This window comes from Rhinopithecus bieti, unplaced genomic scaffold (genome assembly GCF_001698545.2).
Source record: "Rhinopithecus bieti isolate Rb0 unplaced genomic scaffold, ASM169854v2 scaffold_2431, whole genome shotgun sequence".
Classification (NCBI taxonomy): domain Eukaryota; kingdom Metazoa; phylum Chordata; class Mammalia; order Primates; family Cercopithecidae; genus Rhinopithecus; species Rhinopithecus bieti.
Genome location: NW_016803894.1, coordinates 464,833 through 481,752, shown reverse-complemented (window position 1 = coordinate 481,752; position 16,920 = coordinate 464,833). Strand labels below are relative to the sequence as shown.

At 40.3% G+C, this 16,920-nt stretch overlaps 2 pseudogenes across 2 annotated transcripts; both read right to left on the bottom strand.

Moving 5' to 3' along the window:
* Positions 1 to 5,004: 5,004 nt before the first annotated feature.
* LOC108518981 (heat shock protein 75 kDa, mitochondrial pseudogene) lies at positions 5,005 to 10,457 on the bottom strand (annotated as a pseudogene). The gene is made up of 2 exons (XR_001882497.1): positions 8,456 to 10,457; positions 5,005 to 5,098 (listed from the first exon to the last, which is right to left on the bottom strand). The product of XR_001882497.1 is annotated as a heat shock protein 75 kDa, mitochondrial pseudogene (transcript).
* Positions 6,125 to 7,454, bottom strand: LOC108518995 (heat shock protein 75 kDa, mitochondrial pseudogene; annotated as a pseudogene). Its single transcript, XR_001882499.1, has one exon. The product of XR_001882499.1 is annotated as a heat shock protein 75 kDa, mitochondrial pseudogene (transcript).
* Positions 10,458 to 16,920: the final 6,463 nt, after the last annotated feature.

Below are 16,920 nucleotides of genomic sequence, written 5' to 3'. Positions count from 1 at the left end.
ACTCCTGACACATGGTTGGTGATAGGTGTGTTAACTAATATCATTGTGGTTATCATTACCACGATGTGGTTTCACAATGATATTAGCTAATTAGTGTGTCTATATGTGTGTGTGTGTGTGTATGTGTTTATTATATGTGTGTGTGTATATATATGTATATGTTGTGCACCTTGAACAAAGTCCATCTTTGTCAATTACTTAAAAATTTGAAAATAGAGAAAAAGAGTCCTGTCTCCATATTTGGTCTACATATTTCCTTATTGTAAATAGTGCAATATACATCCACAAGAGATTTGGTACTCTATAAATTCTGTTGATGATAATTTTTATTATAATGGGAATTATCATGGTTATTGATACCATTTTATATGCATATTTCCTCTTAGAAATTCAAAACAGATTAAAAATTTTGGAATGGTTTAAAGTTGCTTGATTGCTGACCACTGAAAATCACAAACTATTTTTTTTAATTGTATTTATTTATTTATCTATTTGAGATAGTGTCTCACTCTGTAGCCCAGACTGGAGTGCAGTAGTGTAATCTCAACTCACTGTAGCTTCCGATTCCCGAGTTCAAGTGATTCTCATGCCTTAGTCTCCCGAGTAGTTAGGATTACAGATGTGCACCACCCCGCTTGGCTAACTTTTTTAAAATTATTTTTAATAGAGACACGGTTTCACCATGTTGGCCAAGCTGCTCTCGAACTCCTGACCTCAGGTAATCCACCCGCCTCAGCCTCCCAGAGTTCTAGGACTACAGGCATGAGCCACCGTGCCCAGCCCACAAATTATTTTGAACAGAACATACACAGAAAGCAGTGCAAAATTCTAAGTTTGGACTTAGGTAGAGTATATCTTTTAGTACTACTTTTTCTAATGCAAATATCTTAAGATATATGTCATCAATGCATTAAGATGGATTTTACCTTTTTAAAATTCAAATTTATTTTCTATTTTGTTGCCTATTAATGGAATTTTGTAGTAAGAAACTATATCTTAGGAGCAACATAATAATTAATATTTACATACACCTCTTAGTGTTTCAGAAGACATTTATATTTGTCTTTTGATAGTTTCATAAATCTTAAAAATCTGGGTTTAATTTTATCTAATTATTTGGAAGAGAAAACTGAAATAATAGAAAAGTAAAGGAAAATGGAGGAAGACTGGTAAAATTAGGGGTTGTGGCCTGCACAGGAGTGCACTGCTCAGATCTTCCTTCTGTGAGGGGACTTGCTATGACGACTGTAGTGAGCCGACAGCCTCCACCTCCTCTGCCTTCTGGATTTGCTGTAGCGCTCATGCCAAGGCCATGCTGTCCTTCCCTGGATGGCTTTCAGCTAGTGACTGAGCATGGTGGTCTTCCTAGAGCTAAGCCTTCCCTGCCCACCTTGAGACTCCTGTGATAGGTCCTCTAGATACTGGGACTGCTTATTGTTCTGGCTGAGACAGCTGCACTGCAGTCTGAGGCACTTCTTATTCAATATTCCTACCTTCTCTTCTTTAAGAAACATCAGACCATCCATTATTGCAGTGTGGGGCTCTCCCTACCTAGTTCTGTTCTAACCTACATAGGAATATTCCCGAATAAATTTCTTGCAGTCTTGTGCTGGTGTCTCCTACATGCAGGACCTGAGATGATGCAGTGGCTTAATTACATTCACGGATATTAGAGATAAGTTTCCACTGGTGGAATTAGTGGTAATTGAGAAATGTGGTCTGGCTAAAATATTAAATGCTTTTCCTGTTGTATAAATAGAGTATAAGAGTTTTTGCTGCCAAGAAAGATAAAGAAGCTTGTTGAAGACCATCCTAATTACAGGGAACAGCTAGAAAAAATAGGCAAAATTTGAATTAAAAATCTGAAGATATTAATCATCAAGGACTTTTAGGAAAGCAGCAGAGATAAAACAAGAACAAAGAGTTAAGCCCAATATTCTGACTATTTTCCAATAGAGGCATTTCAGTTTTTTAACCAGAGGGACAACAAACTAAAGGTTTGATTCACTACAAAATTTCATCAGTATAATAGTCTTATGTAGATGTACAAAAATCAGTACTCTCATAATGTTCTGTGGCATATATTTGGGAACAATTACTTGAATTTATTTTTCCTTTCCAATTTTCATTTTAAGTCCAGGAGGTACACATGCAGGTTTGTTACATGGGTAAATTGCATGTCGTAGGGCTTTGATGTACAGATAATTTTGTGTTCTCTGGTTCTGTACACCAGAAGTTTTACTTAGTGATATGCAATAAAAACAAATATTTCAAATGGTTGCTTCTAAATTTACATGTTTGAATATACAGCTTTAATGATGCAAATTTAGCTATAATATTATCAACTAATTATGGAATGGGACTTAATTATACTAAACACTTTTGTTATTCAATTTGGAAGGAGAATCTTCTGGAAATCTGATTCTAGGTTGGACAAAAATGTCATACCTTGCCACACAGGTATATGGATATGTTTATGTGGATAGGTTTTATTCATTCTTTACTAATACAATGGGTGAAAAATCTCTAGAATGCCTACACATTCTTTTCCTACTAAAACAATTGTATTATAATATTATTTGATAATGGATGGTTGCCTAAGAATGCACCAATCCAATTGCAGTGGAACAGAAGGTATGTGTCATTTTCCAGTTTTAAAATGTCATAAAATATTCATTATGTATTTCTTGCAATTATCAAGTCAGTATTAATATCTCCATTATACAAATGATGCATAAAGAATTCAAATAACTTAAATAAATTGAAAAAGTCTGAATCATTAAACAAAAAGGAGTGATTGTGTTATTTATTTGGTCTATGATGTACCATTGTCAGATTTACCGTTTATTGAAAACAGTAGTGGTGTTGGGCTGGCGCAAACCTTTTCCTAATATAAAAAGTATTTATGATGTTATTAACTGTCTAAAAGTCATCTGGATACATGCTCCATTTCATTCTGAAACTAGTTTTTTAATGTTTGTAGGATTATCAGAAATCATAGCTTAGTTCTAGCTCTATATCATGTCTCATCAGCTGGCTGTCATTTCCTAGCCTGTTGGCATTGATATTTTGGATCGGTTTGTACTTCAAATCACTCAGGCACTTGGTAGCTTATAAATGTGTACATTGAGACCAGAATGTAGATGAAGACAATTTTTGAAGGAAAATATCAGTTTGCATACTAGCCCTGGACAATACCCAGTAACATTGGCTTCATTTTTTATTATTAGTTTCACTCTCTCTGTGGTAAAATTAAGACCTCATTCAGCTTCACTTTTTATAACAGTCTAGTCATTTGAAAAAAAAAAAAAAAAAAAACAAAACTTTGATATCATACATCTTCTTGGGAGAAATCAAAATTACTTAAGGCATAAAATTTCTTATAGATTTCTACAATTTAGTCACTTCCTGCTATATCTATGCCCTCACAGAGTTACCCTCCATAACGATTCTGAGCATAGAATCCATGTATCTTGCTTTGGTAATTGGAAAGTAGTAAATGTGAAAAAAAGCAGAGGCTTAAAAAGTGCTTATGAATTGAGATTCGTCCTTTCTTGGTGCCACTGAAATATTCTTCCCCAGGGTAGCTGTCGCCTGATGAAAAACAATGATCATATCATTCCCATCACTCCAAATAATATGTATCCCCAATTGTCAGAGGTAAGATTGAGGCCATCCTAGATAAACCAGCTGCAGATTACGTGGCAGCTGACTGAGATGCATAGGCACGCTCCGTTGAGATCAGCAGAGCATGACTTACATGAGCAGAACTGTGTACTCAACACAGGAAAACATGGAAGATAATAAATGATGTTTGTTTTAAGAAACTGGATTTTAAGGTGTTTTATTAATGCAGCTAAAGATAACTGATGAATTCAGTTTGTGTGGTCAGCCATAAAAATGTTTCACTCATCGGGTCTATTTTCAAAGGTCCAAAGCAAATATTTACTAACAAATATTTTGAAGAGTGGAGTCCAGGGAAAGTTTTTTGGTAAGAAAATATATTGGAACTCCATTTATAGTTTTTTGCTCAGAATTACGGAAGTGAGGAGGAAATTTTGAAATGATGTATTCAATGGTCAATGTAATAAAATAAATGCATACACTAATGATGCTTCATATTCGAATCAAAATGTTTTTATGCACTTCTGCATTCCTTCACCCAATAAAGTGTCTTCATTTTGCTGAAATTTGTAAGTAATTTAAAAATCTTTCTTCTACTTCTATGGCAATTTCATTTCATAATGAACACTTCTGAAAATAGAATTTGGTAGAGGAAGAAATAATTCATTTCATTTTTATTAGTCAGATAATATGTAATTGTTAGTACATTTCCCATCCATCAGAGTTTTCACTGCTTCTTCCTGAGTCTGAGAGGAGGGGAATTATCTATTCACAGAAAAATTTGAATGTGCTTTATTGACAGGAATTCACTTCACTTTTAAAATTACTTTATGTGATAAATTTGTCATTTTTTTTCTAATGGCAAAGAAAGAAATAAGAACATGTTTAGTGATGAGCACACAATTAAATGTGGTGATTTGATTGAATATTTTTAGGCTTAAATCATATTTTACAAAAAAGGAGTTATATAAGATATCAAATAGCTTACGAATATATGCCTTTATTGGTAGACAGTAACAATATTATTATTTATTAATTGCTAAATTTTACTAAGTTTAAAAAATAAAAAAATACTGATAGAACTGAAAAAGTCTAACAAAGTGAGGTAGTACACAGCCTGAGAATATGTTTCAAGTATATAACATAAAGCCATTTTTCTAAGGACTGAAATAACTAAAGGTTTTTCACTACAATTTTTATAATGTTTTCATTTTTTTTTTTTTTTTTCAGGTTAAGAAATACCTTTAAATTTAGGTAATATAAAGCTCAAGGAGGTGGGCTGTCATCTGTGGTCAGTCCTTCTAGTCCCTGGCTGTCAGTGGTCGCTCCAGGGCCTTGACAAGCACTCATTCAAGGGGCCCACCATGGCCCTAGTGGTCGTCAACAGCCCAGCGTCATCATGGGCGTTCTCGTATATCTGATCCACCGAGCAGCTGGGCCAAGGCCAGGCTCGCTTGCCCGCAGCTGATTCAGCCTTCTTTTTTTTTTTTTTTTTTTTTTTTTTTTGAGACGGAGCTCGCTCTGTCAACACCTCCACCCCACGAACGTGTCACCCAGGTGAGTGCAAAGTGGCCGCAGCAGTGGCGGGCCGTCTCAGCTCACTGCAAGCTCCGCTCCCCGGGTTCAACGCCATTCTCGGCTGTCTCAGCCTCCCGAGTAGTTTGGGACTACAGGCGCCCGCCTCCGTCGCCCGACTAGTTTTTTGTATTTTTTAGTAGAGACGGGGTTTCACCGTGTTAGCCAGGATGGTCTCGATCTCCTGAACCATCGTGATCCGCCCGTCTCGACGCCTCATCCGCCAAAGTGGCTGGATTACATTTGACCACCGCGCCCGGCCTGATTCATCTTCTTGATGAGGCACATGCTGGGGTTATCTCCAGCGTGGGCTGCAGGAGCTTGCGCGCTCCTCATGGGTCTTGGCCAGCTGCTGCATGCGCAGGAAGTGGCGGGCACCCCCATCTCCAGGCACGGTGACCATGGCAGGGTGGGTGTCCAGTCGCAGGGTCACCTTCACGTTGGTGACACGCGACCCCAGCACGTTTCTCATCCAGGCCATGAGCTCCTCCGTCTCCTTCTCTGACAGGCGCTCGGCAGCTGGGGACCCGTCCTCAAACTTCTCCTCCTTGTAGTGATCCACGACGATGTCCGTCTCCACGGAGATCAGCTGCTTCTTGTCAAACTCACGAAGGTGCAGCAGGGTGAGCTCATCAAACTGCTCATAGCCGAAGAGAACCTCTGTGTCTTTCTTCTTCATGGCCTCATAGTAGGGCGAGTGCTCTGACAGGTGCCGGCTGGGGCGCACAGGTAGTAGATGTTGCGGGTGCCGGCCTGCATTCGACTGGCGTATTCTGAGAGGCTGGTGAACTGCCCAGTGGGCAGCACTGAGGACTCGTAGCGCAGCAGCTTTGCTATGTCCACCTTGACCTCCTGCTCGGTGGTGGTCACAATGCCCTCCCGCATGAACAGGCCGTAATCTTCAAAAAACTTTGCATATTTTCAGCATCTTTTTTACTCTGGTCAATGAAGAATTTGATCAGCCTCTGCTGTAAAACGTCCCGGAGTTTCCTGATGAGCATGCTCTCCTGCAGCAGCTCCCGGCTGAGGTTCAGGGGAATGTCCTCACTGTTCACCACACCTCGGATGAAGCGCAGCCACTTGGGCAGAATGTCCGTGGCCTTGGTCTGGATGAGGACTTTGCGGCTGTACAGTGCAACGCTGGAGCCCAGCTCCCGGCTCACGTCAAACATGGACGGTTTCGTGTCCGGCACGTAGAAGAGGCTGCGGATGTTGAGCGGCGCGTCTGTCTTATAGTGCAGGGTGTAGCGGGGCTTGTCCTAAGCCTGCGCAATGTAGCGGTAGAACTCCTCATGTTGCCACTCGCTGATGTCCTTGGAGTCTATCATCCAGATGGCCTGCAAGGTGTTCTTCCGCCTTCCGTTCAGGTACAAGGGGAAGCTGACGAAGTTGCTGTACTTCGCTACCACATCTCGCACCCGGGCCTCGCTGGCAAACTCCCTGCAGTCGGATTTCAGGTGGATGATGATTTTGTCCCGGTTCTAACTCCTGAAGCTTCGGCGATTTCAAACACTCCAGAGCCATCTGAAAGCCACCGGTAACCCGGGCTCTCCGGGGCTGCCGAGCGGGAATAGACCTCCACTCTGTCGGCCACCATGAAAGCTGAGTAGAAACCCACTCCAAACTGGCCGATGATCTTGCTGCTGGCCTCAGCCTGGTTCTGCAGCGTGTCCAGGAAAGCCTTTGACCCCGATCTGGCGATAGTCCCCAGGTTGGACACCAGCTCTTCCTGTGTCATCCCGATACCAGTATCCTGGATGGTGATGGTTCCTTTCTCGGCATCAGTCTGCAAGTGAATCTCCATTTCTGGCAGTGCTTGGCCGTCAGACACCAGTTTGTGACGCAGTTTTCCAAGGCATCGCTGGCATTGGAGATCAGCTCCCGTATAAACACCTCTTTTCTGAGTACAGGGACAGGGCAACGACGTCCAAAAGCTTCTTTGTCTCAGCCGGGAACTCATGTTTGGAAACAGAACCCTGCACGCTCTCTGTGCTGCTGATGATCGAGTGCAGGGGCTCCTCCTTGTCCTCGGCACTCTGCGTGCTCAACAGCCGTCCTGCCTGGAAGCTCCAAGCCAGATTTCGCCTGGGGCCCAACTGGGCTGTGGTCCTCCGAGGACACAGAATTGGTTTTCCTCCCGGGGCAGCAGCCAGCGCCGGCGCCCGCAGCAGAGGCCGCAGGCGACGGCCCCACAGCAACAGCGCCCGCAACTCGCGCGCCATGTCGTCCTCCCAGAGCGCCGCGCACAGCCACGCGGGACCAAACAGGATGGGACGGGCAATGTTTTCATTTTCAAAGGTTTACTTGTCACTTTCTAGCCAAGCAGGCAATAAATTTAGGAACTAATGTCCAAATTGAAAAAAAAAAATGATAAACTGATAATCTGTAAATTACTTAAAAGGTGAAACTAAAATATTGGAGTAATTTGACCACCAGCAAATTATTATCTCTATTATTCTCCATTTCCAGAATTTTGTGATACTCATTTACATACTTATTCAACAGAAAATTCTATAGACAAAATGGCACATTTTCCAGGCTATTCTTTTATATATGTTTGAGATTCAATTATCAAGACACAATCACCCTATATAGTCACTAAAATGGCTACAGGGGAAAGATACATTATTGAATTTAGAAAGCAGGTCTTTGAAAATCATACAAAATCCACAAAATAATTATGCTTGCCTTTGCATAATAAATAATTTATTTTCAACATATAAATTTTCCACTGATGATATAAATACATATGAGCAAAGTATATTATGTATATGGGAAAATATTATTTAGAAACTTATAGCTCAAGTAATCAACTATTTTACCTGTTGTCTTAAAATTCATGTGGCTCATTTTCTGGTTTGTCCTCTCACCATATGTTTTCTATTTATTATACCATCTAGCATAATAATGCAGTAATTTCAGTTAAAGTTTATGTCCTCTCTTTGACTGTGACCTCCTTGAGGGTCAGAACTGTTTCTTGTATGTTGTTTTATTCCGAATATCTGACACAGAAACTTAAAATCAATTGATGTTTTAAAATGGTTGTCAGAGAATAAGTGTTTCCCTGTCAGATTTTAGAATTAAAAAAAAAAAAATGCTCTGCTCCATTTCCACCTTAAATCCATAACTCATTTCCCAGAGGCCAGAGGCTTCCATTTCCACATGAGATAATTCATTTAGATTAAAGTTCCCTGTTTAAGGCCTCCCAAAGTGCTGGGATTACAGGCTTGAGCCACCGCGCCCGGCCTGATTCAGCTTCTTGATGAGCACATGCCTGGGGTTGATCTCCAGCGTGGGCTGCAGGAGCTGTGCGCGCTCCTCCTGGGTCTTGGCCAGCTGCTGCATGCGCAGGAAGTGGCGGGCAGCCCCCATCTCCAGCACGGTGACCATGGCAGGGTGGGTGTCCAGTCGCAGGGTCACCTTCACGTTGGTGACACGCGACCCCAGCACGTTTCTCATCCAGGCCATGAGCTCCTCCGTCTCCTTCTCTGACAGGCGCTCGGCAGCTGGGGACCCGTCCTCAAACTTCTCCTCCTTGTAGTGATCCACGACGATGTCCGTCTCCACGGAGATCAGCTGCTTCTTGTCAAACTCACGAAGGTGCAGCAGGGTGAGCTCATCAAACTGCTCATAGCCGAAGAGAACCTCTGTGTCTTTCTTCTTCATGGCCTCATAGTAGGGCGAGTGCTCTGCCAGGTGCCGGCTGGGGGCGCACAGGTAGTAGATGTTGCGGGTGCCGGCCTGCATTCGACTGGCGTATTCTGAGAGGCTGGTGAACTGCCCAGTGGGCAGCACTGAGGACTCGTAGCGCAGCAGCTTTGCTATGTCCACCTTGACCTCCTGCTCGGTGGTGGTCACAATGCCCTCCCGCATGAACAGGCCGTAATCTTCAAAAAACTTTGCATATTTTTCAGCATCTTTTTTACTCTGGTCAATGAAGAATTTGATCAGCCTCTGCTGTAAAACGTCCCGGAGTTTCCTGATGAGCATGCTCTCCTGCAGCAGCTCCCGGCTGAGGTTCAGGGGAATGTCCTCACTGTTCACCACACCTCGGATGAAGCGCAGCCACTTGGGCAGAATGTCCGTGGCCTTGGTCTGGATGAGGACTTTGCGGCTGTACAGTGCAACGCTGGAGCCCAGCTCCCGGCTCACGTCAAACATGGACGGTTTCGTGTCCGGCACGTAGAAGAGGCTGCGGATGTTGAGCGGCGCGTCTGTCTTATAGTGCAGGGTGTAGCGGGGCTTGTCCTAAGCCTGCGCAATGTAGCGGTAGAACTCCTCATGTTGCCACTCGCTGATGTCCTTGGAGTCTATCATCCAGATGGCCTGCAAGGTGTTCTTCCGCCTTCCGTTCAGGTACAAGGGGAAGCTGACGAAGTTGCTGTACTTCGCTACCACATCTCGCACCCGGGCCTCGCTGGCAAACTCCCTGCAGTCGGATTTCAGGTGGATGATGATTTTTGTCCCGGTTCTAACTCCTGAAGCTTCGGCGATTTCAAACACTCCAGAGCCATCTGAAAGCCACCGGTAACCCGGGCTCCCCGGGGCTGCCGAGCGGGAATAGACCTCCACTCTGTCGGCCACCATGAAAGCTGAGTAGAAACCCACTCCAAACTGGCCGATGATCTTGCTGCTGGCCTCAGCCTGGTTCTGCAGCGTGTCCAGGAAAGCCTTTGACCCCGATCTGGCGATAGTCCCCAGGTTGGACACCAGCTCTTCCTGTGTCATCCCGATACCAGTATCCTGGATGGTGATGGTTCCTTTCTCGGCATCAGTCTGCAAGTGAATCTCCATTTCTGGCAGTGCTTGGCCGTCAGACACCAGTTTGTGACGCAGTTTTTCCAAGGCATCGCTGGCATTGGAGATCAGCTCCCGTATAAACACCTCTTTTTCTGAGTACAGGGACAGGGCAACGACGTCCAAAAGCTTCTTTGTCTCAGCCGGGAACTCATGTTTGGAAACAGAACCCTGCACGCTCTCTGTGCTGCTGATGATCGAGTGCAGGGGCTCCTCCTTGTCCTCGGCACTCTGCGTGCTCAACAGCCGTCCTGCCTGGAAGCTCCAAGCCAGATTTCGCCTGGGGCCCAACTGGGCTGTGGTCCTCCGAGGACACAGAATTGGTTTTCCTCCCGGGGCAGCAGCCAGCGCCGGCGCCCGCAGCAGAGGCCGCAGGCGACGGCCCCACAGCAACAGCGCCCGCAACTCGCGCGCCATGTCGTCCTCCCAGAGCGCCGCGCACAGCCACGCGGGACCAAACAGGATGGGACGGGCAATGTTTTCATTTTCAAAGGTTTACTTGTCACTTTCTAGCCAAGCAGGCAATAAATTTAGGAACTAATGTCCAAATTGAAAAAAAAAAATGATAAACTGATAATCTGTAAATTACTTAAAAGGTGAAACTAAAATATTGGAGTAATTTGACCACCAGCAAATTATTATCTCTATTATTCTCCATTTCCAGAATTTTGTGATACTCATTTACATACTTATTCAACAGAAAAATTCTATAGACAAAATGGCACATTTTCCAGGCTATTCTTTTATATATGTTTGAGATTCAATTATCAAGACACAATCACCCTATATAGTCACTAAAATGGCTACAGGGGAAAGATACATTATTGAATTTAGAAAGCAGGTCTTTGAAAATCATACAAAATCCACAAAATAATTATGCTTGCCTTTGCATAATAAATAATTTATTTTCAACATATAAATTTTCCACTGATGATATAAATACATATGAGCAAAGTATATTATGTATATGGGAAAATATTATTTAGAAACTTATAGCTCAAGTAATCAACTATTTTACCTGTTGTCTTAAAAATTCATGTGGCTCATTTTCTGGTTTGTCCTCTCACCATATGTTTTCTATTTATTATACCATCTAGCATAATAATGCAGTAATTTCAGTTAAAGTTTATGTCCTCTCTTTGACTGTGACCTCCTTGAGGGTCAGAACTGTTTCTTGTATGTTGTTTTATTCCGAATATCTGACACAGAAACTTAAAATCAATTGATGTTTTAAAAATGGTTGTCAGAGAATAAGTGTTTCCCTGTCAGATTTTTAGAATTAAAAAAAAAAAAAATGCTCTGCTCCATTTCCACCTTAAATCCATAACTCATTTCCCAGAGGCCAGAGGCTTCCATTTCCACATGAGATAATTCATTTAGATTAAAGTTCCCTGTTTAAGGTAGAAGGTGGCAATCTAGCTGAAAGGATCAGATAGAGGTTAAAAAAGGAAGAAGTAAATGGAAATTTAAAAATTGAAAGGTAGTCCAAATTATAAAATTGAGCTATAGCACCATGATATTGTCTGATAGAAACATTAAACTTTTTTTTAATATTTTGGGTTTTACGGACCTGTTGATTTTATGGCATACATAGTAAGATGAGCTGGCTTTCTTGTTATTTTTACTGTAGCATTGCTAACTAAACAAAAAAGAGTTCATAGAAGAAATTAATATTTTTAGATAAATGATACAATGCAAGTAAAATGGAGACATGACAAATAACTGCAGTATTACTACATCTATTCTAAAATATTTTCAACACATAGTTCTCAAAATGTTGATATTATCCATGTAAATTATCATGAATAATTAGTGAATATTCATGAAACATTCATCGACATAAGTTTATAAGTATTGATTAAAATTCACCAATTAGTGTGCTTATGGACAATTTATCTAATATGAAAACATGAGGTCATATTTTATGTACATGTGTGTTCATGTGCTCTATTTAAAAAGTGAATTTGTATGAGCTTTAATGCTTTGTCTATCCAAAATAAATTCATTCCTACTGTTATGCTCATGATTCCTACTGCTATTTGTGAATAATTTGGATAGCTTTTATTTGTGCCAAATAATATGCAACTTAATGAAAGAAAATGACATTTAGGTCATTTGCATTCTGTAGAATTACTCAGTTAACTAAGGCCATGTATTGAAAGAGGTCTTGATGGCATTAGATATCTGTTTACTAAAAAGTGGAAAGAACGAAGAAACATTTTGTAACCTAGGTTTATTTCACTTTTTAGACTTTGCTTTATTTGTGTATTTAATGGTGGCCCTTACCTGCTGATTACTTTCCCAATTGTATGCATTACTCTTCCAATCATTTTCTGATTTCTTGTCATATGCTCCAAAGAGCATTTAGAACCTTGCTATATTTCTGACTCTAGCTTCACACACTAAAATAAATAAAAACCACATAAGAAATCATCCATTTTATCTTTGTTCCTAGTTTATATTTGATAACATATATTTAATATCCTTTCAGAAATTTATAAGCAGGTTTATCTAATTTATTATCAAATAAAACAGGTAAATAAATTGAACCCAATTCAATGAATAATTACAAAGGATCTACACTGGGTAAACTGTATCAGATTTTGAGCGTACAAAATGTCTCTCATATTTTAGAACTCCTTTGATAGTGGGAAAAAGAGATGGTATTTCCTGGGAAATACGAAGTTGAAAACTTATTTTAGATGGTGTGTCATGTCTCAATAAATGTTAGGAGAGTGGTTCTTCCTTCAGACTAGATTGAGCAAAAGGATTTCTTACTGCCCCATCTTTTTACATGAGTAAAGAAGGAGAGAAACAGTGTACTATGATGTTGACTCCAGTCAAAATGTCCTGAACCATCAGTGCTGGACTGCTTAGGTTAGAGACAAAAGCCACTATCTTTTATGAATTTTGACATGTGCACTATAATGGACACATCTTATCCTCATGTCTTTTCAGCTGGAAACAATTGTTTTCCTGATAAAATGCTTCAAAAAGATCCATTGTTTACTTTCCAGAGAAGACTGAAGCTTGACCTTGGACTATCAGTTCCTAGACAGTTCTCCTTCAAGGCTCACAAAATAAATGTCTCTGCAATAACCAAGTTCCAAAATCTAACAGATATCTCCTGCTTTTCAAATTTCTTTTTAAAAATGAATTCAACGACATTGAAAAGCATAAGGATGCAAAACAAGTGCTTATTTTGTAAAATATCTTTGCTCCTTATAAAATCCAAACAGAAAATTCACATCTCATTGTAAAGGACAAGTCGAACGATGTAACGAGACCAGTAGTTTTAATGAAATTGCATGGCATGGACACATTTTTTCTTCTACTCAAACTTACAGTTAGGAATTAATTCACCAATTACTTAACCTAGTTCAGAGATTCCATGCATATAATTTTGTGGAAATTCAACATAGAACAATTTACAGAATAAAATCTCTTGTTTAAATTTTTCAACTGGATGCTCAATTATATCTGTAAATGTTCTTTGCATCAGAAGTGAATACTTTAATTTTATATTGCTTTTACTTTACAAAATCAACCATGTGTTCTTACTTTTAAAAAAAGATAAGAGTGATATAAAGAGAAAACACAAAATAGTCAATATTTTGGTTATTATTCTAACATGTATTTAGGCTTCCATATATTTGTTTGTTAATTCAATACTGAGTTTACAGAAAATTTATTTTTTGAAAAACAGAATTGGGCTAGGTGCAGTGGCTCACAACTGTAATCCCAGCACTTCAGGAGGCTGAGGCGGAAGAATCAAACCCCTTGATCCCAGGAGTTTGAGACCAGCCTGGGCAACACAGGAAGACCCCCAACTCTACAAAATAAAAGTTAAAAAATGACCACATGCCTGTGGTCAGTTACTTGAGGAACTGAGGCGAGAGTATCCTTTGAGCTCAGGAGGTTGAGGAGGCAATGAGAGGTGATGGAGTCATTGACCTGCAGCCTGGGTGACACAGAGAGATCCTGTATCAAAAAATAAAAGTGAATAGAATAAATTAAAATAAAAATAAATTAGAAGGAGATTTATAAAGTCTATCATTTGCCAAATGTATATCTAGGATGAAGTTTAAAAAGTTTTCCATAGAAAAATCCATAGCATAGGAGAAAGTTAAGGATATGAGTAACAGTCCCAGCCTATAAGAAGAAGGAAGCCCTTTGAAGTACTGTGTACTTGATCTGAGGGAGATAGCTCAAGAAGATAGAAAATAGAAGAAAGGCAGGAGATAAGATTCAGATAGTCTGGATTTCCTCATAGTTGGGACAAACTTCAGGAAACAGGAGTTCTAGAGTTATCCTGTTGTATATAAGGAATCCTGCTTTCTAGGGCATAAGAAAAGAAGTTGTGTATGCATAGTGTCCTGTCCAACATAGTGTTTGGGAAGTGTATTCGCAATGTCTGTTGGTGGAGGCAGAGAAGCTTACCTTACAGGAATAATTGGTCTGAAAGAGACCTGGACAAGTGGAAAGACATGCTAAAGATTCTAGACGCAAAGGCATAGCTCTTGAACATTAACAACAGGTGCAATTATGATCCTAAATGAACAAGTAAATCCATGGATATCACACACAATGATCAGGCCAGTGGAGCCATACCAGTTACACTCCAGCAAAGAGGAACAGGGACTCAAGGACAGATCATAGATCTGTAAACATTCTCTTGGGCTTCCCATACCTCTTTCCCATCCCTCACCACCTCAAAAACCAGGATGAGAAACATTTTACCCTAGAAACAGTCATGAAGGAGGGAGGAGAACTCAAACTTTAAGGCAGGGAAGAATAACCCTGATATCTAGGGCCTATCCTTAATTAGTATTTACATGATTTTATATTTCTGTAATTTTGATTTATTTATTTATTTTTATTTCAATAGTTTTGGGTATGCAGGTGGTTTTTGGTTAATAGATAAGATCTTTAGTGGTGATTTCTGAGATTTTTGGTGCACCTGTCATATGAGCAGTGTACACTGTGCCCAATATGTAATCTTCTATCCCTCATCACCCTCCCACTCTTCTCCACTAAGTCTCCAAAGTCCATTGTACAATTATTATGTCGTTGGAAGCAATTAAAATTCACTTACAAGTTTAAGTTACCTGTTTTCCTCCCTGCTTTGCTCCATTCAAATACAAATCCAAAGCCAGGACAAAGTGAGGATACCAGAAGAGAACTACCTTAGTTACTGAATATAAAGTTATTCACTTTCTACACATCTAAATTTACTGTGCAAATTTCAAACCTGTGACAAATTTTAAAGTAAAATGAACGAATGCTCACTATTTAAAAATACAAACAATTTATTGTTATCGTTTTAGGAAAGACAAGTTATAGTTAACACACAAACACTGGATATCTTCTTTCTCCCCTGCAGATCAGCTATCTGTTTTCTCCTCCCTGCTATGTGTCCAATATGCTGATGGTCATAAATACTTCTAATACATAAATACATACTTCTATTCTTCTGGCTTTCACTGGCTTCAGAAAATGTGGAGTACCAGCAGGACCAAGGAATCCTGCAGTTCTGGGCTCTGTCCCCATAGGGTAGTTGTGGACTTGCTGTGTCTCTCAGGTGACAGTGACAGCTCTGCCCAGTTCCCTCCATGCAGTGCTGACTTCTTCCCAGAAACAGCTAATGCTACCAATGTCTTGTGTGTCCTTCTAAAGTATTTTAAGTTTGCATAAATATCTGTGTATATAGGGATTTTTATAACTATTCTATATATTTTTCAAAATTACATTCAATAGAATATACTTTAAAGTTTATTTACCTTGTATTCTATTCAGAGTTTTGTATATCATACTTATTTACTTAGTTGATATATCTTATAAATTATTCCCTGTTAGTTCATGTAGAGTTGCCTCATTATTTTATGCTGGTTGCAATTTAACATAACATCTAACATGGTTTGGCTGTATCCTCACCTAAATCTCATCTTGAATTGTAGATCCCGTAATTCCCATGTGTTGTGAGATGGACATGGGGAGAGATAATTGCATCATGGGGGTGGTTCCTCCATACTATTCTAGTGGTAGTGAATAAGTCTCACAAGATCTGATGGTTTCATAAGGGAAAATACCTTTCACTTGGCTCTCATTCTTTCTTTTGCCTGCTGCCATGTAAGATGTGCTTTTTACCTTCCACCATTACTGTGAGGCCTCCCAGCCATGTGGAACTGTGAGTGCATTAAACCTCTTTTTCTTTATAAATTATCTACTCTCAGTTATGTCTTTATTAGTGGCATGAGAACAAACCAGTACACTATGAATGTTCTACAGTTCATTTACATATTTTTATCACAAATTTTTTCAATGGACTTGATATGGTTTGGCTGTGTCCCCACCCAAATCTCATATTGAATTGTAACTCCCATAATCCCCACATGTCATTGGAGGGACATGGTGAGAGATAATTGAATCATGGGGGCCAGTTTTTCCCATGCTGTTCTTACAGTAGTGAAGAAGTCTCACAAGATCTGAAATTTGCATAAGTAATGGGGAGTCAAATGTTAATTGCTAAAACAATGGGGAAAATGTCTCCAGGACATGTCTCTCTCATCACAAGCCAGGAAGCCTAGGAGGAAATGGTTTTACAAAGGGCTGTTCTGCTGCAAATGCTCTCTTGCCTGCCTCCATGTAAGATGTGTCTTTGCTCCTCCTTCACCTTTGGCCATAATTGTGAAGCCTCCCCAGCCATGTGAACCTGTGAGCAAACACTTTTTCTTTATAAATTACCCAGTCACAAGTATTTATTCATAGCAGTATGAAAATGGACTAATACAGTAAATTGGCACTGGTAGAATGGAGTACTGCTATTAAGATTATAAACATGTAGAAGCAACTTTAGAACTGGGTAACAGGCAGAGGTTGGAACACTTTGGAGGGTTCAGAAGAAGACAGGAAGATGTGAGAAAG